Source organism: Vidua chalybeata, chromosome 9 (assembly GCF_026979565.1).
Source record: "Vidua chalybeata isolate OUT-0048 chromosome 9, bVidCha1 merged haplotype, whole genome shotgun sequence".
Lineage (NCBI taxonomy): Eukaryota > Metazoa > Chordata > Aves > Passeriformes > Viduidae > Vidua > Vidua chalybeata.
Window position 1 is genome coordinate 18,442,721 of NC_071538.1, and position 25,514 is coordinate 18,468,234.

A 25,514-nucleotide genomic window follows, 5' to 3' on the forward strand; every position below is an offset into this window, starting at 1 on the left:
GGTTCCTGGCTGGGACCCAGGCTCCTGCAGCCCTCTCCAACCATACTAAGTGAGGCTTCCTAAGAATCAGGGGCCTGAAAGTCCTCAGAGCCCTACAGGAAAGTGCCAAAACCCTGAAGAAGCTAAGCTGAAGCATCAGAGACTCCAGACAGAACATTTTGGAGTCAGGAGTCTGGACAGTGGGATATGGCAGCCCCAACACCAACGCTCTTCCTGCACCTGAAGTGATGCAGAGTGAGGCCCCAGGAGCCACAGCTGAATTCATTGCTGTCAGAGCTTTCACATTTCGTGCACCAGTCCTGGAAGCCTTGGCTTTCCAGCTGTGCTGGTAACCCAGGCTGCACAGACATGTAAATTCACTGGGAAATTTCTTTACAACAGGACTGTCTTTTTTGCAGTTATGCTTAAAAAAATAAGTCACATCTTGGCATCATGATTCCATAGCATGGACTAAGTGTATTTGTATTTGATTTAAACTACCCAGCTCAGGAATTGCTAAGCAATATAGCTATGCTGCCACTAGCTGACCGTGCAGTTAACTACCATCTCCCTGGATGCAATTTATTCTGCTGCACATCCATGAAGTGGTTAACTGCTCTAACACTGATTTGACCAGATAACTGCTTCATCTGGGCTGGATTTCTCTCTCTTGCTAATTAGCACAGTGTAGCTAAACCAAGAATGCATCACACCTACCAATAAAGGCAAAACCTTAATGTATAAAGGTGAGGCTATTTTTTTTCTTGACAGAATAAAAATACAGATGGAAAAAACATGGAATTTTCAGACAGGTGTGAGGGGAAATGAGTGGTAGCTGCACTGTTTAGTGCAGAGAAATATATATGATGTGTCAACACATGGCAAAGTGTGAAGAATGTATGCCTGCATATATAAAAAATATATGTATTCACAGTACTAAGCAATTTGCAGCTAAAGAGTGGCTATTGTGGTATCTATTACATCCATAAGAAAATCTGCAGTTGCTGTAAGGTTTGGTTAAATTTTTTCTTCAAATTAAAACTCTACTGCAAAGATACTCCTTCCAATCCTACCAACTCATTTATTGTAAAGAAGGAATTGTAACCTTATATTTATGTTCTGTGGGACCACTGCTAATGCTCTAAGTACTTCTGGTTTACAGATCTTGCTTAGGATGTGAAATCAGTCTTTATCAGTGAGACAAATAACAGGCATGGAGAAATTCCCTAAAAAGTCCATTAATTAGTCTATGGAAAAAGAATGTCATTGCATAATAGCAAACACAATTTCCACTTAGCCCATGCTGCATCTGTACATTTTCTAAAATCATACATTTAAATCAGTATAGCAATATAAAACTTGATATCTTGCTCTGATAGAAAAACTGGGAGCACTATAGTAGTGTCTGGGATTTAAGATTATTTTATTATTTTAGGCAGGTAAGTTTTGGGGGTTGGTTCTGTTTCATTGACTTGTTTTGTTTGTTCTTCCACTTTATTATTTCCTAGGACCCTAAAAGTGTGACTGCTTGACAGAGACACTTGGTTCTGGGCACTTGCTTTCTCTCATTATCTCTGAAGAGAAAAAAAAATACCTCTTTTGTTCCCCTTATCGGTTCACTACCTTATCCAAATACTCATTTCTCTTTTAAGATGGAAAAGACAACTGAAATCATGCAGAAACTATGCCTTACATATTAAGAAAAACATTATCATTCAGGCAAAGTGCTAAGTTCTCAGATAATAAAACTGAATAATTCCATTTCTAGGGTTTTCCATTTCATGTTTTTTCATTTTGAGCTTAACTTAAACAATTTAGGACAGACTTTTGTGACATAAAAGAAACATTTTCTGCACAAAACTTTGGAATGATATTACAGATAATTTATCTGTATTCAATTGTGGTGGTTTTATACAATATCATTAGCAAAAATAAAATAAATGGTGACATTTCAGATGGTGTGAACAAACAGAACTCTTCTGAACCCTATGGACTTCTGCCAATTTCCACATTGGCTGACAGTTTCGACTTGAAAGTTACACCAGAAAATTAGAAAGAAATAAATTTCAAATTCTCTCTCCCTAAATAATGAAATCCCAAAGAAAGAAAAAGCCTTCTATGCAAACAATTTTAAAAGAATGTGATAAATTATATGTATTTGCCTCTTACTGCATCTGAGATACGTTACTGGTGAGGTATTGAGGTAAAAATATTGCAATAAATGCAACAGGGCTTTTTGGTTTGAGAAATAATTTTTTAACTTGATTATTTGATTAATTTTTCCTTTTCTCTTGTTCATAATGAAGTGAAAATTCTACATTCCCATGAAACACACACATTTTTTTTTCTTTCCTCATCCCTGTCCATATGGTATGACAAGCTTGGATCCAAAACATTTTCTCATGAGTGAGAGTAAATGCCTGATCATTACTTTGAGCATATGGTAGCATTTTTTATTGTTCTTCTATTTATAAATGCTTTTTTAGCATGTATTAAATGATATAGAACAAATATATATATATTGTTCATATATAGAGCAATCAAGCATTCTATATGCTCTGCTTTGCCAAATTGCACATGTATAACAATCATTAGAGTGACCCACAGCTGTGAATTGTTCAAAATAAAGTGTATCCTGCAATCTTAATTCCTTATTAAATTTTAAACCAGGAAATATAATAATTTGATTTCCAGTTCTAAAATATTTCAATACTTCAATATTTCAGGCAAACACTGCATTACATGCACTACAATTCTCCACCAGCTCTGCTCTGTGTCATTTATCCTCTCCTCTCCTTTCACAGGAAAGAACCTGGCCAAGAATATTGAATCTTGGTGTGGTAAAGATCCATGTGACAAAAGGGTATCAAAACAAAAAGCTGTATCCTACATTACAATGAAAAAAAATAACAAAGAAAAAACCCTACACATAATCCAGCAAGTACAAGTTATTTTTCATGTAAAAAGTGTATCAGGACTCCTCTTCAAGGGTTCTCTAGTCAAACTGATAGACAAATAACTTTGAGGCTTTGTGTAAAGGCTCTGAGATGATTCAGTGTAAACTCTCAAATCAAGTGACATTTGGTAAATGCAAGCAACAGAAGCATGATGTGATAATCTGGAAGGATGATAATCAGGGTTACTGCACATCATTAATAATTAGGCACCTGCTTTAGCAGGAGAAGACTCCTTGGTTTCTGCGCAGTCAATATAAAGATGCTGGTAGGCCCCTTGGAGACTGTCCTTTTCTCTCAGCTGGCAGTAAAAGGAACCTGGGGCACAGGTTAGCCAGCTGAATTAGGTGGATCACACTGGTTGTGTGAATTTTCCCTTTACATATAAAAATTTATAGATTTTAATTTAAAGAGCAGCTGCCTATTTTTTTTAGAAATCAGGCAGAAGGCGAGAAAAATGGTTAATGGCAACAACTTGGGAAAAGTGATTTGGATGCTGCAGGCAAAATTGTCAGCTCATCTAAACCAACATAGCACTTACTCTTTCAGAGAGCTCTGCAGACTTGTGAAAGCCCAGAATCTGGCTGTATACACAGCCAGGGAAAACTATGATTAACAGCTAATCTGGGGAGATAGTTATCTGGAAGAAGTGCCTGTAGAGAGGGTAGATCCACTTTAGGTAAATTCTAAATTGTTCCTCTTTAAGATAAATGAGTACAACATTCTTAGCACTGAGGACCAGGCAGTGGTTTTGGGGATGTCCTTCCACATCACTTTTCTAGATACATTCAAAGTGCAAGTTCATTCACAAGAATGGTGTTTGCCTGATGGATTTCATGGGCTTCATATCTACGCCTAAGCAAACAATGCTGCAAAAGAAAAACTTTTATAGGCTCAAAGAAAAGCACCCAAAGAAAAGCATCAGAACCTGTAAATAAGCAAAATGGGGATACATCCATGCCTTAATTTTTGCAGACCTGGTGTAAGTACTATGCATCAAAATGCAAAGATACATATTGTCTGTACAGGATGATCCAAGCGAGCTTCATGAGAGAAGGAAAAAATCTGTAGAAGTTAAATCAATTAGTCAGGTATAACAAGGGAACCCAATGCACTTACTCCCCTCTCCCAAATCCTCATCTGCTCTCTGCAACAATGCAATGGCATCAAAGCAAACTAAGCCACCTAGAAGGTTATTTCCCACCCCTAATTTCCTTCTTTTTTCTTAAGTTAAATTCATGCCTTTGGGAAGTATATCTCCATACCAAAGGAACAACAATTTCAGGAGGCATATTACAGATAAGTAACAGAAATGTTATTAAACATCTCCAATCATAATGGAAAGAAAATTAGCTAGATCTTTGAAATAATATTTTTAAACAAACAAAACAAAACCAGTTAATTTTTCCAAAGGCCTACAGCAATTTCAGGGTACCTGCCATCAAGAAGATTCAGACAGGCTGTCAGAAAGTAAATGTACGTTCTGGCTGTGAAAATTGCTGGTCCCTGAGGAAGCCATGACTCCAAAATTATTTATATTTGAGAAAGAAATCCTTTTTTATTATTATCTTTCATTAAAACAGCAATTTATCATTGCAACATAACTGTACAAGTCCTTAGTGATTCATTTTACTGAATCCCAGAAGGAAAAAACCTCCAGTAGCAAGACAAGTTTTACAGGGCGAATTTCTCAACAGCTTAGTTCACTGGTTTGATATCTGCAAGCCAGAGCTATTTAGGTTTACATTCAGTGTCTGGCATGTTGAAGATTTTATTGCATTCAGAAACTGGCAGAGTACATACTGAGAAAAATGTGCAAGAGGCAAGTGGAGAGTGTGCTGGCAGATTCTTAGTTCATTTAAGGCTACAAGAACAGCACTTTGACATCTCAGTCAACTATGCAGAATTCCTAACTTTCAATTCAGGCAAGTATTAGGAATGACCAAATGTAAAAGGCTTAAGAAAGTAACTTTTTTTTTTCTTTTTAAGTATGGGCTTTTTTCTCATCCTGTTTTGCTTTAAATCTCCATTTCTTGTTATAGACCACTGCAGTTCGATACATAAATGCTAAATATACAAATAATCTTACTATTAGGTAATTATGTTAACCACATTAGAACTGGCACAGGAAAGGAAGGGAAATTGTTGTAAATAATTTTCTTAAATTATAAACAATTTCTATTATTGCTGAAATAATACCTGAAGATTTTGATTTTTGTAAAGAGTTGTGCTGTATTTTGACAAGGAAAAGTTCCCTCTTAAGTTTTGTGAGAATTCTTTTCTTGTAAGCAGGCCAAAATATACCACACTAATATTGCCCCTCTTTGGTACAGAACTCCAGCAACACATAGCTCACATCTTGGACAGATCCTGGAAACACAGAGGAGCAAAAAAATGAAAAGTAATAAGGCAGAGGGGGGAAGGAAGCATTCCAAATTTTTCAAGCTTCAAGAAATGTTAAGTTTGGGTCCAGTTCAAGTTTTTGGTGAAGATTTAACTCAGTTTTTATTTTCTTCAAAATGCCTGAGCACCCTCAGGGAGTATTCTCTTCCTAGAGAGCTCTTGGAAAACTATATTTTTTCACTGACAAAAGGATCACCAAATGAACCCTGATGCAAAAGTTGGAAGTTAAACCAGTTACTGTGGCAAATCCCATTCCCATGTTTGTTCCTCAGAAAGGCTTTTTTTTCTTTACAAGAATTTTAAAAGATTATGCAGAACTTGTATATTTAGTGATGCCTCATATTTCCAAATGAAAGTGACACTTTTCTATTATACTGCATGCAATGAAGCAAAAATTACTTCTTTACGCTTTAGTTTCAAAGATTCTTATACACTGAAGTTGTTCCTTTAAAACATATTTTCTAAAGACATTTACAGCTAGAAATGCGCTGCTGATCCAAAACATCAAGAAAAGGAACAGAGGAAGAGGGAGGATCTCTGAATAATTTAAAGCAGCCTCCTCATTCAAAAGTCATTCTCTTTTTAATCTCTCACACTTTGTAGCCAGAGACTTTATGCTGGGTTCTGGCAGAAAGTCAGGAAACAATATATCTGCAGCTTTAGAACAGGATGAAAAGAAACAACAAAAGGACAGGAGACCCACTGCATGTTGTACTTCTACACAAAGTTTGTTCTCCAGATATTTGTCTGCATCCACAGGTAGAATCCACTGCTTGAGGGCCAAATATCCCTCCATCACACCTTTACCTACACAGGGCATGAGTATGTGAGCACATGCATGTGCGTGAGGACACACAATCTGTTGTGCTAGAACAGATGTCTTTGATTAGCCATTGACATTTGTGTTATTCTTCTATAATGAGTTCTACTGGAACAAAAAATTGAATGAAAATAAATTGTCTGCATCATTAACAAAGACAACAATAAACAACTGAGCTGGGCCAAAATTTCCCTATCCAGAAATTATGAAAACAAGCTTTTCTCTAACAAATTCTAAATACTTCCTCTTTTTTCCATAATCATTTTTCAAAAGTCCAGAATGGCCCATTTTACAGGATCTCTTAATGAATCCAATAAGGGAGGCCACTTGTCTTGAAGGAATACTTCACAAAGATCCTTGGAAGAATCAGATAATGTGGAGAAGAAAAACTTCCCAGACATTGTCAATTTGGAAGATGATCATCCAGTATTAGCAGTGCATTAAATTATTTACTGTTTCAATCCTTAAGTTCAAAAGTATTCTCAAACTTTGGCATACTATTTACCCTGTACAAAGGACTTTTTGTGGTCCCCTGCTTCCCCCTTAATTTTCCTCTTCGTCCATGATATTTTTAAAAGAAATTCATGTGAACAAATGCAATATCACAACCACAAATTATTTTCTTTTGCTATGAATTAGCACTTAGAACATAGCAACATCCCATCAACATTAAGCTTCTGAGACCACCAACATTCATGAACCACAGTGTAACAGTCACCAACCCCTTCAGTAATTGTTATGGAATTCTGTTTCAGTACAGAAGTGATCAGATAATTATTTCCCAAGGAACCTGCAACTTTATTCTCAAAACTTCTATCTTCCATTAGAGCTTTCAAATAACTTTGGTCAATGGCTAACTGTGAAGTTCTAAGCACACAAGTCACTTCTGATTGTCATTGCTCATGACAACAACTAAAGACTCCTCCACAGACAGCCATAATCAACCTGAATCAAAAACAGAGAACTGGATTTCAAATCTGTCCAGGTGTCATTTACTTTGTACAGTTATGCCACAGGAAAGAAACCAAGAAATTCAAAATAAGAAGGAGATAGATAATTGTAGAAAAAACGAGGTTTGTCAGCTACAACCATTTCACAGGTATGTCTGTGGTTGCTCAGCACATACCTGAATCTAAGCACTGCAGTATAAGGAGATACCAAAGGAGAAAAACAAGCTTGCAACCTGACAAGCCTCCCTTTAAAAATAAAGTAACTCTGATTGTATCCTCTCATAACACTATATTGTTCTCCTAGCCACCCGTTTTCTTCAGCACACATGTATGGTTTTAACCTGAAAATTCATGGCAAACAAATCTCTACAAACCAATATAGAAAAGTGCATTACAGTCAGACAACATATTCTGCTGAAGTCATGGCAGTCTCTAATCCATGTGACTAACTTGAAGCACTCTCCAACCACACTCCAGTGGAACTTCCACTGCCCAACAAGGCAAACCAGTAAGCCAGATGTAAGAACTGGGAGAACAGTTTAACTGCTCATAGTGCATGCTATTTTTCACTGCATGGCCATTGAGAAAGTAAAGTCAACTAGGGTTATGTAGTCTCAAAAAAGTTATAGCTGAACTGAAAATACAATGTTATGTAATCACTTTCACATCCTCATACACTTTAAGATGGAGACAGTGACTGTATATGGTAAATCTATGAGCAAAGAGGAAAAGGATAAATAAAAAGGCTTGTGTGAGAAGCAATTTTCAGTGTTGACTCAATTGCTGTATCAAATTAAAAAAAATTCTACTGTTTTAAGGTGGCTCACTCAAAAAAAAAAAAAAAAAAGCCAAAGAAGTATTATATTGACAAGAACAAAGATTACAAATTTTCACTCAATATATAATGGAAAACATTGTGTAGAACATAAAAAATGCTTCCACAAAGCTCTTAGTCCCTACATTGAAATCTAATATAAAGCTGAAATTTATAATCACATTCTCAGTAATTAGTATCACAGTTTGGGAAAGGAAACTGATAGCAGAATGTAGGCAACAAATATCCAAAGTATCTTGCTGATGCCATCTTATCTACTCTTTTATACTAACTTAATGACACAGAATAACAACAAAAACTTATTGAAATCGTCTAAATAGAAAATAGCAAACCTTTGACATTGAATTAGTAAAACTAAAACAAGCAAATCAACCATTATGTGTAGTGTAAGCAGTTACACACACCCCATTTCCATAATTGGGGAATACTTTTAAACTTGCAAAATATTTTCTTTCATGGTAAACTTGCTGAAAGTTTAACATATTAAAGTTTTAACAACACAGGAAATTCAGGGGCAGCAGAATGTGGGCTGCACATCATGAATTACTATCCAGCATGACATAACACTACAAAAAAAAAAAAAAAAAAAAAAAAAAACAACACTAACAAGGGGATGTCATATGATAGCCAGTAATGATCAATGAGGGATAGATAGAACTTTACATTTCAGCTGAAATTTTCAAATAACAATTTGCCTCCAAAGCTGCATGCAACAGGAAGATACCCTGATCCAAAAGGTAATTTTGCCTTGAGTGAGGTTCATTCATTCTTCCTAGATATGTTCATCCCTTTTGTACAAAATTCCGCTGTGCTGAGTAGTTGGGGATTGCATTTTTGTTATTCTCTGAAAAGCAATAAGAAACAAAATAAAACCACAAGCTGAAAGAACTTGAGTTTGCAGGGGATTTTGTGGGCACTTGAAATCTGAAACTGAACAAAAGACTAGAAAGAGTTCCAAGAACATCTCCTTCCCAAAGTAGTTCCAAACACTACAGTGGTGCAGAGTCAGGCCCACAGTTAGGAAATAAAATTAAAGTAGTTGTTAAAGACTTACACAAAGATTTAGCCCAGTAAGACATACTCTACTACACAAGTTCTTAGGCTCTACAATCAATAATACAATATAAAATAATAGCTCCTTCACTTATAGCCATGCTACTTAACCAGACAACTCTATGTCCCATTCATCTTAAAACACATAATTGGCTTTTCAGACTCCATCTGTGTTGTCAAAATCTAGCTAAAGATTTTATAAATACAGCATTAAGTTGGTAACTGTAAACACATCCACTGAATTTAAAAATATCTGTATAGCAAAAATTCAGAAACATTAGTTATTAATTTTCTACTTCTATTTAAATGATCATGGTTTTAGGTGTAAAATGTAAAACTAAGTTACACTCCTGTAACAGTAGAAAGATTGTCTTTTAAGCAATTAATATCCATCTCACATTGTGGATTCTCCTAATCACAAAAAATTTATTCATATAAAAATATTAGTCACAAATTTAAGAGCTTACAAATGGCAGATTTTTAAAAGTAAAACTCCCATACTATGGGAAGCATGCAAATAAAAGGAAACTTTATTTTTATTTTATGCTCAAAACTCACAAGTAGTAAACAAGTCAAAGTGTATATTCACAAGAAAATAATTTATTCATTTTATGCATTGTTTGCAAATATTACTTTTATTAAATCTCTTAGTGACTTTTCCAACCACTGGTAAAATTCCTAAAAATACTCAAGGAACTTCTACTGGAAATACCACTAGACTTTTCAATGTTGATTTGCTGATTTGCTGAAACTACAAAATGAAGTATTTTCTCTGTAATATTCTTTCTCCCCACATATCACTTCTGTGTATAGATGATATATGATCAGTATTTGTCATTAATATTGTTATAAATATCCATTTCTAAGGTGTATTAACACACCTTTTGGGAATCTGTGACTTTCAGAAATACAGAATGAATTGCAACAAATAGAAGTGACATGCAAATAAAAAGTCATCCCATCTTGAGAAACAGATCCATGCACAACAGACCAAATAACACATTCAAAGGAAATCTTTAGTTTTGTGCCCTCTTCTGGAAACGCTACCCATCCACCCTTGCCAGACAGAAAAAGAAGATCAGAATGTCCTGTGAAATCCCTCTTCTTGCTCCCCATGGAGATAACCCTCTGTCACCCTTGCGCCAAGAACGACACAAGAACAGATGAGAGACACAGCATAAAAAGGAAGAAAATAAGGCTTTAATGGGAAGGAAACTTTGGCTTAAATAGACCTATACAACACATTCTGTTTGATTGGTTAGCTAATAAAAACATCTTTCTCACACACCGTCCTTGAGAGGAACAGAAAAGCAAGGTGGAAAAACATCACCTGCAGATTGTTTAGACTAACAAGTTATCACATTCCAAGAGCTCCCTAAAAATTCTCACAAGCCACTGTGAAAAATGATTGCCACCTCTCTCTCCCTGACCAGGCTGGCATCCACAAACCTTCTTCCTGTCCAATACAGGTTACTATTTCTAAACATTCTCACCCTACATTATAGGACAACAGGTGAAATTTAACTAAATTTAATTTCCATGTGTCTTTGGGACTGGGATCCATCAGCAAGATGTCAACTCTGCCCCTTAGTTAATGCATCAGCTGGCCACTTTTAGGAAGACTCTACAGACTACTCAGAGGGAAAATAAGAATAGTGAATTCATTCCACTTTGCAGTGGTGAAAATAGCTGTGTGTGAGCACGACAAAGGAGTGTGATCCAGGATCTGAAAGTCACAGAGTAAACATCCAGGAGGAGTATCTATTTTCTATTACACCACTTTGAATTACATTATTATAAAAGGCATTTTGATTTTGTCCAGCAACTTTTATATTGAGCAGAATAATTTATGTTTTGTTCAATGTTTTCCCAAGAAAGCATCTGATCATGATTTGAACACATGAAGCACACAAAGATACCATTCCACTTAGTAAGTTTTTTCATGGTACAGTAAGTGCCATTTAACATTTGTCTCATTTCAGCTGCCAGTCCATCATTCTAACTGCACCTTTACAGTGTTCTACTTTTTCTGCACAGTGAGTGCCTTCTATATTTCTTTTCTGAAAATATTATACACATTAGGTTTTCTACAGTTCTTGTCATAGACATTTTCTTCACTATTGGTATAATTTTGGTAGTTCTGGATCATCTTTTACCTTTATGCATCTTTTAAGTAAGCGATTTCAAAACAGTATAGAGTACTCTTTTAATGCCATTTTACAGAGATTTTAAAAATTCTGTATTTCATCAGCAGTTGAAGCACTAAGATGCAAACACAGCTTGTGATTTGTTCTACTGTAAACTTATTCCACCATTCTAACTGCCCAACTTAAATATAGGAAAACCTGTCCATAAGCACAGTCAGATGGTTTTACTGGTTAAACCAAAGCAAAACCATGTGAAATTAGTCATCAAGCCTGGAAATAAAGTAGAGGCAGAAATGAACTCTCATTTTTTATTTTTAATTACCAGGTGAGGAACACAAACACCTATTGGTTTTGTGGTTCTTGGGTATAGTCACATTAATGAAATTCTTTCATTTGGGAGTCCACTAGGTCTTTCTTTCAGTAGCTGGTATACATTGCCCATTTTGACAGTGCATTTGTTTCACATTTGCTTTTGAGCACATAATAATCACTTCCTCCTCTGCGTCCTACTTTTGTAAATAAAGCAGAAAAAGCAGTTTTGCTTGACTGAAAGAGAAGTTTTTGTCAGTAAATTTCTTTAGGCACATATAAGAAAATAGCAACATTTCTGTCCATGCCCTGAGTTTGTGTTGTATGCAGATTAGTTGTTTTTAAATAAAATATCTGAAATATTATATGTAATTAAATAACCTGTAACAATAACTTGATTTTGAAATTCCTTTCTGAAGAAGTTAGGTTAAGATTAAAAGAAAAAATGGGGGATGTCAAAGCCAGAATCATTTTAAAATTCTAGTCTCATTTAAATAAAAAATAAATAAAGAGATAGAGAAGTTTACACCATTTATATTTATGTAAAATATGATTGCTAACATAATAATTAGTACAAAATATGTTGTTCAATGGCTAGAAATACTGCACAGTAACACTGCAATTTCATCAGATGTTTAAGTCAGTCAATGTATGGGTTCCCAATGGGTCCATCTGCCACGTTTACCTATTCCTCCTGCCCCTTGCCTTATGTAAGCTCCACTGCATATGGCCATGACATCAGTACAATCATCTGAAAATTATTTTCTCTTCTTTTTGGCACAACAACTTCTCTGACAGATCAGCGGGTAGTGATGTAGCCCACTCAGCAGTAATGTGACCAATACAGCAAATTCAGGGGAGCAGTAGGAGCATCTAGCTTAGAAAATGAGTGATTACTCCTTGGCAGTGTGGTCTCTGGTCAATAAGTAACCTAAAGCTTACTGAGACACTGTATTTGTGGAGAAGGAAAAAAAACTACCTTCTTTATAAAGAGAACAGCAAAAGCATCTCCTGAATAACAAAAATGCAGGTGATTTCAAGAAGAAAGATCAATTTCATTTAGACCCCCTCTTGGACTCCAAATGAATGAGTTTATAAAAACAAATACATTTCACCATAAAAAATTTCCTCCAAGGAATGAACTGTATAAGTGAGATATGAAGAAAGGTGTACTCACTTTACAAATTAAACAACATAATCCACCTTCGCATAACACTGTCCCTGTCCCCATGGTCACCACTCTGCAGTGTCATCCCACATGATAGCTACAGCGCCTACAAAGTCAATACTGACTTCTAGCCCCAATGCATTATCAAAACCCTATGCTTTACCTTCATCCAGAACATCTCTTTCAGATCCTTGTGTTTCCTCTAAACACTATGAACAAGCACAAGCATCAAAATTCTATTCTATCCCTGAGTCTCACAAGAAAAGCAAAAAAAGCTCTGCACTTGCCCCAGACAATCTCAGGACATATGGACAGAATCTTTACTGTTGGGACTAAAATGTAGAGTCCCTCACTGATCTGTATCACAAATAAATAACTAGTATTCAGTCTCCTTCATCAAAATAACCCATGGCTACTTTTGCATCAACATTGTTGAAGAAGCAAAACAAAACAAAGGCCATAATGAAAAATAAATATATACCACACTCCAATTAACTAATTTCTTCAAATAAAAAAGTGAGAAAAAAACCCCAACACAATATATAAGCAAGTATTCAAAGAACACATCTCCCCTGAAGAAAATACCAGTCAAAACATATTCATCAGTCCAAAGGTGACATGTGCCCTTTCTGCAGTAAAACTATCCCTCACTGATCTAGAACACCTGGTTGTCACAAAAGGTACTGAAATTTAGACATAAAATTATAAAATATGTAAGAACTGCATAAAGACCAAACTTTGAAATCAATCTTCCCCAGACTCTACTTGTTTCTGAAGAGTGACTTGCCAAATAGCATCAGAAATGGATAAAGAAATAGAGCAGAGGATCAAAGCAGAGAATATTTGTTGGGAAGCTATAGGATCACAGCAGATCTGAGAGGAGTCTACAAGTCCAACATGGTGTGCTCTGAACCACAGCAGCTCTAGCTTCCTCGAGAAAAGCTTCATTTCCTTTCCTTTTTAATGCCTGTGCTGGAAGTGAAAATTACTTCAGTAAATGGTGAATAAACTGGTGTAAAGAAAGGCAGGCCTGTGCATTTCAGATCTTGCAGCAAAATGTCTAGCTTAGAAATCCAGCATGAAATGGTTTCTAATACAAATAAAACATGTCAAGCCTAATCTTGTCACATTGTCAACATGCACAAACCATATCTTGCCCAAGTTTACATGGCTAATGTTATTAATTCTTTTGTAAGCAGCCTACACAATACCCTTGCTGCAGACTATGAGTCTATGCCTGTATAGAGTAAGAAGCACAAGGATCACAACACACGTTGTGTCACAGCTAAAACAAACTGTGCTACAATGGTAGAGAAGGATAAAATAGCTACTTAAATTTAGCAGGCAAAATTATTAATTACTAGTTAATAAATAATAAATAATAGTGGATTTGCATTACAAGAAATCACAGCTAAAACAAACTGTGCTACAATGGTAGAGAAGGATAAAATAGCTACTTAAATTTAGCAGGCAAAATTATTAATTACTAGTTAATAAATAATAAATAATAGTGGATTGGCATTACAAGAAATCAGCATTGTTCATGAGTGAGCTAGCATAGCTGATTAATTGTCACTTATGTACAACTCCTCAGTCATGCTGGATCATTTTTTGACACAAAGAGTTCAGTAATATTTTCTTCATTACAAAGGTTTCATTTCTTAGGAAATTTTCTTTTACCCAAAGGGTGACATACTTTGAAGAGACTTTTGCCTCTTAGTGGCTATGTTTTCACCAAATTCAGTTATGTGACATCAAATAGCTCACTCAGATGTTTTAAAGGACTACGGGAAAGCATTGCTAAAGAAAGGTGCAGAGGAAAATATAGTTAATTCCTGGAATTCATTGAATGTGAAAGAGTCATTTATGAATATCAGACAGCATGAAATAATACCCAAGATACAATACTGCAATATAAATGGCAAACAAGTTCATGATAAATTCAAGCTAGATTTTGACCATACAATTCTTCTTTGGCTATATAGGTAAGACAGCAAATAACATAATATTAGATATTAGAATGCTTTCATGTCACTGGCCTTGGTGACATAAAAGAGGAAAACAGCAAAGAATGAGTGCAGTGTGGTATCTTACAATTGAGTCATCAATTTCAAAATTACTCAAATTATCACTGCACTAAAATAAAAAAGAGAAAGCTAAGATATTACAAAATTGTTAGAAAAGGTTTGTACAGAGCACACAGTTAATGAAATGTGGCACTTCCAGCATGCAGCTGAGGTCTTTAACAACATTAGCTGATATTTGAAAGTTTGTATGGCTCATAATAAGATCTGGTGTTAAATTTGCCCAAAGTGCCACTGCAAAAATAAATAATTTTTCTTAGCATAACATCTTCCGACGTGCACTGTCCAAAAGAGCATCGTTATTTATCAGTTACAATGAAAGATCATTAGATTATGTACATTCTAGCAGATTTGCACTCCAGAGACCATACAGTTCAGTTCAAATGCTCTTCCACTAGTTACCTATTTATTACACTGAAATATCTGTTACACTGAAAGTTACCTATTTATTTGCAATTATTGTGCAGACATGTGTGCAGACACACACATATATTACACTTCCTGTAATATATGTGAATTCAAAAATATCACAAATATTAGCAACTTAATATTGTGAAGGAAAAAGAAGATATTTCTTCAGCTCCTGTTTTGCCCCTAAGATGCAACTTTTTCATGATGCTAAGAATCTTTGATTGTTTCAGACAGTTAGTACAAATCATAGAATACAGATTATGTTATTATTACAGTATACTGCTGGATGAAAATCCATATTCAAAGTTCAGTTGTAGATGTGAGACATCCTCATCCTAGACATAAACACTTGAATCCTTTCCACAATTTCTGGGAATTACAATTCTTGGGAAAAAGCTCAAACCTACAACAGTGTGATGTAACATAGCAAATATAGTAAGAGGAGACATTTATTGAGACACTGATTAGCAGAATGCTGCATGGATTTTTCATACACACTTTGCCAGAATAACACAGTTACTAAGGCCAAAATTATCAACAGATTGTGGTGTGACCAGTACAAAATGGGCATTAGGGGCCACCTTATACATACAATTCTCCCAGAAGCTGTAGCCTATAAAGCCTGTAAATCCTTATTCAAAGCCAGAATATGTAGGTTACAACATACAATTAGATCAATGTGCCGACAACACTCTTGCATTACAGTTATTTCCAAATGGCTCAAGATTCCTTGGGTAGTTTCAAGCTAAAAGTAGGATGCAAATGAAAAGAACTATCATCAGTTTAAGGAAAATTCAAATGCTGACACAACTTAAATAGCCATTCTTGTCCTGAGCTACATATAAATACATGAACTGAAAGAAAAGTTGTATCTAATTACAGCATTTTATTGACGTTTTTATCATCTGGAATCCATATGGGTCACAATGTCTTAATAAACAATAACACATTCTGTTTTGGTTTACTGAAAATTAACAGGGCATTTGGGAAAATATTATTATTGTAAAAGCCTGCTTCACATTTGTTTGGCAATACTAGAGCTATCTAAGTGGAAAACAAGAGAACCTTTTTCTTTCTTTTTTTTCCTTCTGTTGTTGATATTAGGAGAAAACAATGCAGCTGGTAACATTAATATATCCTATATCCTCAATAAAGATGAAAGAGGTCAAACCAAGTTATGCTTAAGCACATGAAACAGCCACACTGGATTGATTAACTTAGTATCCAGACATGGCAAACCCATTTTTTTAAATATTCCATGCTACAGTCCAATAGGTCTGCAGAGTCTCAGGGCTTTGCATAAGGCAGTTTCCTTAATACAGTCAGCCCTAAAGCAGAATGCAATGAAGGGCTGTTTTTGTTTTTTGCCTGCCAGACTTGGAGGGGAACTGGGAGAGGAGAAAGCAGACTAGATGGTACAGCAGCTATCACAGCGTCACCCTGGCTACTCTGTTGCGAGCATACTGGCAGCAACCTTATTATATAGCCCTGTTTTCATAGATACACAATTAGAACTCCATTATAATAATATCTTCTTGGCAAAAAGCAAGCAAACAAGCCCTTTCCAAAAGGGATTTATATTTTAATTAGAGAAAAATTAGAGAAAAATCAGTTCAGCTGTCTTTTTGGAGAGTCAGAGGGGCTGGCTAAGGAAGACAAACAAAACCAGATTTTTGGTGGTTTCTGTAGTTCTTTTGTTCTTCTTGAGGATTCAGTACCATGTCAATGTAATAACAGTCAAGTAATAAGATCCATACCAAGAAATGAGGACTTCATTTGACAACTGATCAACACTGTCTTTAAACATAGTTACCATTATTCCTCTGTAACTCTGTAATCCTGATCCCTGTCTTTCATCTCTTACATTTAATAAAAATAACAAATAAAAAGTCTATATTCCTAGAACATAGATTTTTCGTTTTCTTGGCCCATTTAGGATGTTCATACCTTTACTGTTCCCACCAGTGCTCTGGTCATCAGAGCATCGTAGATGCTAAAAGGCATGAAATCTCAGTAATCCTTTCCTTTAAAAATCACATAATTCCTTAGCACTGTGCCATTACAGTACAGCTGATTGCACAACTGACCAATTAACCAGAGGATAACTCAAAAAAAAGGTGATATATAACATGTAGTGGTCCAGAAGGACAATGCCAGAATTTTTCTTATATAGTACAGTACTGAAACTAACTTGACTCAGCTCTGTTCTTGAGACACTTCCCCTTATCCTGCAAGAGAAATTCATGGCTAGTTGGATTTAAGAGCTTCAGATAAATACTACCTTGTACACAGGACAAAAATAGGACAAGAAAAATACAGGGAATGCACCTTTCATTTTGATGTCATTATACCGTGACTTAACCCATGTCTAGAATACAATCTGTGCAGTACATCCACCTACACGTCCATCTATTTAGAGACCTTCTCTGAGACTAATAAGAACATCATGAAGGCACCTGAGAAACACAATAACATTAGACTGTTCAATTTGCAGCTTACAAACAGGCTCCTCTTCCAAAGGCCAAATGGTCAGAAAAGTACATTAATCATCAACATGGTAACCCCAAGAAAATGAATGGTTTTCAATAGAAACTTTTCAACACCTATCAATTTTCACCACTCTTTTTAAAAATACTTCTTTAATGTCCTCCTGTAAAGCAGCAGTTTAGCAAAACATTAACTTTTCTTTCAGAGAAAGCAATGTGCATAGAAAAAAAAAAGGCACTGAGAATAACAAGAAAGGAAATTTTCCTACAAAAGATGAAGTTTAATTGATAAATAGAGGAAAACCCATCATTGACATTTAAAGAAATAACATAATGCATCTTCTCAGAAGTCCAACCACCATAACCTGGGTTCTCTGTTCACTGCTGATAATTTGAAAGAAAAGGTGGGAGGGAAGATGATATGCCTTGTAATCCTTTTCAGTAACATAAAGGTAAGAGGAAAAACAAGGCAATAAAACCCCTTATAGACTAATACTACAGAAAAGCACCACTTCACTTTATTTACAAAATAGCTAAATATATTCATAGCAAAAGCTGACAAATTACAAGTAAAACTTTCAAAAATAAACGTTCATTAAAAAGTTTTAAGCTGGAGGGGTTTCTTTAATCCTTTTGTCATTTGAGCAATATGTGATCAAAGCCATTTCAGTTTCCCATTCCTCAAACATTAAGTAAATATGCAGGCTTAGAAAAGAAATTCATGTAATTCATAGCAGGACAGAAAGTAGTACTTGTTACAGAAAATAATTAAGGCTAGAGTATTAGAGGTGGGAATGAGGGGCACAGAGCCTGATTTTCTAAACAAAGACATGATTAATTTTTTTCAAAGACTGAAAAAAAATTCCCCAAACCATTCCTCTCTGTGCATCCATATGTGCCAACTTTTCATCACATTCTTTTTATTTGCCAGCATGTTTCCCATCTACTTAAGAATAAGCAGAGGGGAACTAATTAATCTGTTTGCTCTATTTGGTGCTGTTCTTCCTCCAGCCCACCTGAACAATGCCACCAAAACTCTCCCGTTTCCCATAGGGGCTGAGGAGAGACCCTCTTCCTGAACCAGTGGCTGCCGAGCGTCTGTCCAGCTGCCCTTGGCACTCAGGGCCCTTAGTGGCCCTGACCAGCTGCCCTGGGCCTCCCCCACCCCTGCTGCCCATGGACAGGGACCCTGCTTTGACTCAGCTGCAGAGCTGCCCCTGCCTGTCCACGGAGCCCGTGGCTCCTCACCTGTGCACCGGCATCCCACCTTGACCTTGGAGCCGTCTCGTCTCCACGGACCTGCCTCACAATCATGGGGCTGTGCCCAACCCTGGTTGCCCAGCTGAGACTCAGTCCTGACCCTGGCCTGCAGAATGGCTTCCCACCTTGCCTCCAGACCTGCCACCTCACCATGAACTTGCGGGTGGGCTTTGGGCTGTCCCTGGCCTGCCCTGCTCCCTGGATGGGGCGGTGGGATTGATCCTGGCTGCCAGGCCCCGGAGAGCCCCTGGTGGCCCAGGTCCCTCAGGCCGCTCAGGAGCAGCCAGGGCTGGGCTCCAGGAGGAGCAGTGTGGCCTCTGCCCACAGCCCAGGCACCAGCCCAGCACAGGCAGGACTCAGAGTCCACTAGGATGACTATGAGTCCTTCTCACCACACAGACGTGAGAGGAAGAGTAGTTTTCTCTGGGGGTTTCAGAATGCCTGACCAGAAAAGAAAACAGTAGGACAGGCTGAGCTGTCCTTGGAGAAGAACCAGCAGCCCCAGGCAGCTCTGCCTAGTTGTGTACCTACTTAAAAATGTTCCTCCATGTGCATATGAATGAGATTTACCTCACCTGCACCTGCCAACTGTGCAAGGTCCTCCCTCTGAAAAGGAGAGCAGAAGTGGGACAATGTTTGAAATAATGTGGCACCAGAGCTAGTCATGAGTCAGCTACATCTGGGTCCACTCAGCTCCTTTTGTTCTGGTAATTATTTCAGTTTTGAATTACAGGAGTCCTCAGGTGCTCTTAACTAGGCTCCAATTCTACTTCTCCCACACCAACAATATTCATCCTGTTTTGACTCTCGGCACATAATGTTTCAGAAAACCAGCACTGCACAAGAGACTGTAGGAGTGTCGGTGGAACAAGAAGAAATCCCAGGCTGGCAAGGCATAGCAGAGCATGCACCATCAACAGGGTATTAAACCTGTAAGTCACTGATATCCAAATGACAGATCAGATCTGTAAGACCTGGAAGAAAAGGGAAGAAAGGTATATCAGGACAGTATTTTACAAGTAACCCCATATTGCACATCTCAGCAGATCCTGAGACTGTTCCCATTCCACATTCAGTGCAAAACTTTGACTGTCAAAAACTTTCGATTGATGAAAATCCTTTAGATTTGGGGAAAAGAGACCATTCAGCTACAGTTACACAGAAGAAGTAGCCAGGAAGGAGAGTGTCTAAAAGCAAACCCAAAAAGAGATTTTAAGAATTTTTCTGAATATCATAAACAGCTATTGGACCAAAGTGAGACCAAAAACCCCAACACACCAGTAGGAAAACTCAAAGAGAACTTTAGCAGAAGCAATTTCAGCCAAAAAAAAGGGGCTGTCACCAAGATGGAAGAGACCCAAAACAGAACAGGTTTGGATTACCAGAAAGGAGCTCACTGCAAGAGTTGTGAACGTGATGCTCAGTGAGTTTGGATATGTAACCTAGGACAGAAACAGCAGGATAACTGGGAATGTAGAAGGGCCTTCACCTCTTGAGGACAAGAGAGCAGGCTGCACCTACTTTATAATAGGGAATAATCCAAAATAAAGCAAGAAAATTGAGCAAGATTGAGGCAAGCGAGATCAGATGGTAAGCCTGAATGTAATCTATGGCTGGAATAAGATCTGCAAGTTAATTAATAAATTAAAAACAGAGAAATCTCAAAATCAGCAGTAAGGTGGAAAAAAAAATGCTGCAGAAATATTTAATGTCTGTCATCAACATAAAATATACAGACTAGTTACAGCCAGAATATTAAAAAAAGCATCATGTCAACCATAATTAAATGGCAATAAAGGTAACAATAGGCAAAGGGATAGTAAATCTGAAAAATAGCACAAAGAAGAAAATAAAATCTCTTTTTAATTAAAATGGATTCATAGTGTCACCAAGTAACTTGTTCTTTAAACTTTACCAGCCGTGCACTAATAAACTGCAACACTAATAGATCTCTACTGTGCTTCAAGATTTTACTCTTCCTGCTCATCATTACAACCTGGGAGAGATCTTGAAACAGACCATTATAGCTGAAGTATTTAGCCATGTTTTCCTTTAAGCCTCCCTTTTTGACATAAAAAAAACCTACTTCCCCTAAATTCTAACATAATCAGAATGTCTGTTACAGGCATATATTCTCCTTTGCTGCTGAACAGACTGAATGTTTTCCCGCTTTCAGCTTTTACAGATTTGTTCTTCCTTCTTATTTTCTCCCTGAAGCAATATTAGCATTGTTTTCATTTCCTAGCCAGCCTACTCCTGAATCCTCAACACCTCCTTCTCAGGCAACACCTCACACTGTTGCCTTCTGCAACACTGCAGCTTTAACCTATTTTCCTCCTTGGCAAAAGAAACATTGGAGCTCTCTGGAGTACACTGATTCACAAATTTGCCCTGTGAATGACTTCCTGGGGTTCCTAATTATGTATGTTGAAGAAGTCACTGACACCATGGACCTGTGAGTCCCAGAGAAAACCAGACCTCTCACTTTTCATCCCACAGGAAAACCCCCATGAAATCCCAAAATAAGCAGCTCAAAGGAAAAGATTTTTTTTTTTTTTTTTTTTTTAGCCTTTGTTGGTTGGTTAGTTGGTTTTGTTTCTGTTACTACAGAAATATGTAGTTTAGGTTGTTTGGCTAATACAGCTGAAAAATAAGATGAGAATTCAGCTGAATTGAGACTGACAATTTTATAGTCCTCTGTGAGTATTTTCAAAACAATCACAGAGAAACATTAGGACATTGTGGTACATATTCTGCATCAAAAGACCAACAGAAGGATAAATATGTAATTTTGCAAGGCAAAATGCTGACCTATTTTTTTTCAATAAAATGAGTTCCTGTAATTTCATGAAAGCAATAGGGTATATGAACACTCAAAGACTCAAGAGCTCAAACTGCTACCAGGAGTTACAATAAAGAAGAAAATTTTAAAGTAAACAAGCTACAATACAGCCAGTCCTGCTGGAGAAATACTGCAAGAGCAGGTGATCTGAAAAAGTTGTTCTCCCTGAGACTAATGCAAATTGCAAAATTGGGCAGTTTCACACAGAATTTACTATAAAAAGCAGCCGTGGCAGGCAAATCTAAAGTTACTACGCAGGATCAATTTTTTTCCCAACATCACCAAGGAAAACACAGGTTAAACTCATTCCTGTTCATGCAACACCTTTAGTCTTGTGGCTTACTCCATTTTTCTTTGTAAGCAGATTAGGTTTTCTGCTCCCAGACACACTGGTACGGATCCTGCTTCATGCTATGAGAAGCTGGTAGGCAAAAGACAAACCTTTGAAACAGTTCCTGGACAAACTGCATTTCTTAGCAGTTCTTAAAGCCTTTGGAACCTCTGATTAATCTTTGAGCAAAACTGCAGTCAGCACCTGTACCTCAAGGGCAACAAACTCTGTTAATGCACTCTTTCAAGAGACCTATTATAGCTTGAAATCTCAAATCACAGACCTTCTCCCTGAGTGGCTCACGTTACACTCAGCCTTTCAGGATCTAAGGGTGTGGTTTGGGGATCAATTTAAATTGATCTGACTGTGGACCACTGCCAGACAGACAATCCTGTATCTGTGCCTATCAGGTATGCAAAGAGTTAGTATAACTGAGCATCTCTTGTTTGTTGGAATAATTAGTAGTCAGATCATTTCCCAGTCGAAGCTATGGCATGACAACAAAGAGAACGGCACTAGAGAAGAGGCAGAAATTCACAACTTGGCACATGCAGCCCAGACTTGAATCTGCTTGAACTTCCCATCAAACAGCACCCTACCTGGGCATCTAGGAGGATTGTTAATAAGAGATTGAACAAAACATACAATAAGCACTAAAATCCATGTGTCTCCTTCTCCAAAGGATCCTTAATGATTTCAGAGAAGCTTTCAGCAAAATGAGAGTAGTATGAGCTGACAATGCAGATCTGGCTTTCATTATATGCTTAAGTCAGTATGCAAAATGCCTCAAGAATCTCTCTTCCATGACAACCCTGAGAGAACCTCTGCCCACAGAACACAATCACACTACAAATTACTGCAAATGGTACCCAAAAGTTCAGCTGTCCAGAATCTGTTTTGTGAGTGTCTTCATTTTTTGGACATTCTTTTTACTTTACATAACTTTTGATTTTTTCTTATTTTACCATGAAACAGAGTCAATACAGTAAAGATCTTTAGTCTGTTTTCTACTTGGGACCCAGTAAGACAAAGATAATAGGAAAGCTTTTGAATTACTTCTTTGCTAAACTTTTCTTCAAATATATAGAAAATGTTCACATTGTCTATAAGGAATGAATAAATGAGAGAATATATACGTCTTCTTTATTCATAACTCGATCACAATTATCTAACTGGCAATGACATGAAAATGAAGCTTATCCATATTTTATACTATTTGTTTAGTATATTGTTAGGATTTTTTCCCTAATGCAGCCAAATTATTCCAGAAGCCATTGCATATGGAGTTAACACATTGCCTGACGACTCATCAAATAGAAACAAGTAATAAAGCTCCAAGAGTTTAGTTAAATTTAATTTACAACTAAGCAAAACGGTGTTTATTGGAAAAAAAGGTCATTAGTGTCTTGCTAGGAAGCAATTAAAATAACAGATCAAAGCCGTTCATCAAATCACAAAACAGATGCTAAGCTTTACTGTAAGAGATTTAGAAGCAGTTGTGTATGTAACAGTATAAGTCCACAAACTATGCTGTACCTTCTGTGGCCACAGAAGTTGCTGAAAAACAAGATTTATCACATCCTAGATTTAACTGTGATTCTCCAGCTCCTGTTATGTTCATCTTACTCATCTGGAGACTCAATGTGAAGGCATTGAAGCAACTGAGATGCAGTCTCTATATTTTTAAGGTTAAAATTATTTTAACACAATGAAAATAGTTGTCATGCTCTTGGCAAACCATTCAATCCTCAACACCAAGTTCTGTTTTAACACTGCAGTGAAAATCTCAACTGTCACTAAAAAATAATGGCATTAAAAAAAAAAAAAAAAAGAAAAACAAGTTTTCAGCAGTTTGATCTAGTACTTTACATAGTCTCTTCAGTAGTGGACTGAACTGAAACACTCCTGGCCCCCTAAAAGTCAGGTACACCAATTCTCTCTACAAATTTTAAATAAGTAATGAAAAAAAGTTGCATCAAAAGGCAGGAAAATGTGGATATAAGAATTCTGTTTGTATTCGTTTCATTGTTTCATAAAGGATTTGCAATATATTATTAAAAATCCCTGATAATTAATTGATATTCTCATGTCACAAATTTAGGAAATGTGTCCATAAAATCTTAAAATCTCTGCTTAGAATAACACAGACACGCCATATAGGTACATCCATGTCAGACTGCAAACCCTTTTTTATATATAGCTTAACTATTGTCACCTTGCCACCAGATTTGTTCAAGAATTACAGTCTCTACCCAAGCTGAACCAAATCAGAACTGGAACCAGAACTGAGCTGCAATAAAATAGCCCCAACTCACTGTGACAGAAATAGAGCTCCCCAGAAGCCTGCAGTTGTTTTGTTTGGTTTGGGTTTTTTGGGAGGGGAGCAATTTCCAGCCCAAATGCCCTGATACAGCAGAGGTTCAGCTATGGTCCTGTTAACAAACCTTTATGAAGAAATTTCTGAATGGCTCAGTAGGTATCAGGCCAAATCAGTGACAGATATGTCAGGAGGAGATTTAAGTCATAGAAAGCCTCTCAGGGTTTGTTTTCCACCACCGATTCTCTCTGGATTCTTCCATGATCCAGTGTATTCTAGACCCCACTACCCTAGATAAGAGGGCTGACCCCCTAAAAGGAGAAAGAGACTCTAAAGAAGCAGTTATTACCCTTGAGGAAAAGATTTTCTCTTAGTCTGTGATCAACACAGTCAAAAGCAAGTTTCTTGACTGTCCCTGCATTTATAATGCTGAGTTTAAATATTGCTACCGGTCATAATGTTAAGTGATAGCAACTGTCACTTCTACCCTTAGGGCAGCTCCTCTGCCTGCACCAACAACCAGCTCAAGACCGTCCCAGTGATGATTCCCTGTTGTTTTTCACCAGTTCTTAAAAATGAATTGGGAATTTGTTGAAGAATGCCCTTAAGCACATCAAGTGGGGATTCACATTAACAAAAAACAAAGGCAAATGTCATATGCTCTGCAAACACCTTTTAACCAAACTTAGGATTACTGACTAAGAGAAAAGAGTAGAAACTACCTAATTCCAAACATTGCCAGTGTTTCACCTCAGTTTTCTCTGAGCAGTCATCATCTATATTCGAGCCCTGCAGAAATGAGATTGACCAACTGGGCTACACACACAATGTAATCGAAGGACACCTGACCCAGTCATGGATATCTGTGGGAATTAGCTTGCACATCAAAAGTAATCTAAACATGACACTAAGTTCCATATAGGCTAATGTATTCTATTTCTTAGAAAATTCAATTAGACTGCGCTAAGCTGAGTGCTGTCACAGACAGACCACTTATGGTATCCAGCCTGCCTTGTTCCAAATTAACTTGGGTATCTGTATACTAAATTGTGCTGTGTAGCAAGATGAACAGGTAATATAGTTCAACTGTTATCAGTGTAATGAGATATTAAGCTTTTACATCACGGGTTCTCAAGAACCTAATTAATAATAGTCACAGGTTTTT